Here is a 912-nt window from a genome sequence, read left to right on the forward strand (position 1 = left end):
GAAACCGGCTGGCCCCGGCCCCGGAGGGGGAGCGCTGCTGGCTGGACCAAGCCCCCAGCACCACCAGCGCCATCCCCAGCCCTGACTCCGGGCTGGCCTTGCGGTGGCCGTCCCTGCACTGTCCCCACAGCAGCTTTGCAGCGCGGGGGCCGCGTGCCGGAGCACGGGGCTGTTTGCTTTGGACTTTGGCCCCGCTGAGACTGGGCACATCCACGCTGCCTGGCCCAGCACTCCCAGCTCCGCGGGGCCGGGGCCACGCTGGCCCTGCTGCTGGGAGCTCGAGGAAAATGCTTCTGCAAAGGGTTTGTGGTGGTTTGTCCTGGTTTGGTGGTTTGTTTTTTTTTTTGAAGCTGAAGGGCAACAGAAACCACGAGGGCTAATTCTGGCTCTGCAAGAGCCACCCGTGCTCCTGGTGGCTCCCTCGCTCCCAAGGGTCTGGGCTGGCCCCGATAAGGAGCTGCAAATCAGAGCTGTGCAATGCTGCTCTCCTAGCCCAGAGCTTGGCCCCGAAGCCGGTGGGGCCGGCGTGGCACGGGGCCAGGTGGCGTGGCACGGGGCCAGAGGGCTGCCAGAGCCATGGAGGGGGATCAGGGATTTAGAGGGGCTGCGGGATGCCTAACAGGGTTAGAAAACCTTGCCTGGGATTATCTACCAGCCGCGGTGCCCAGAGACGCCTGAGCTGCGACACACGTCGGCACCAGCTGATGGCTGCTGAGGGGGGGGTCCCGCAGGGGGGAAACCTGTTCTGCGTGTGCACAGGCATGCGCGTACACCTGTGCATGCATGCGTTTGCATGTGCACACACACACACGTGCATGCATGTGCAGCAGTGACAGCCCTGGGACGGGGCCGCAGGCACGAATGGGGCTGCTGGCCCGGTGGGGCTGCCGGGTCTGAGCCGTGCACGGCCCC

This window comes from Egretta garzetta, unplaced genomic scaffold, assembly GCF_000687185.1.
Source record: "Egretta garzetta isolate BGI_Z169 unplaced genomic scaffold, ASM68718v1 scaffold223, whole genome shotgun sequence".
NCBI lineage: Eukaryota > Metazoa > Chordata > Aves > Pelecaniformes > Ardeidae > Egretta > Egretta garzetta.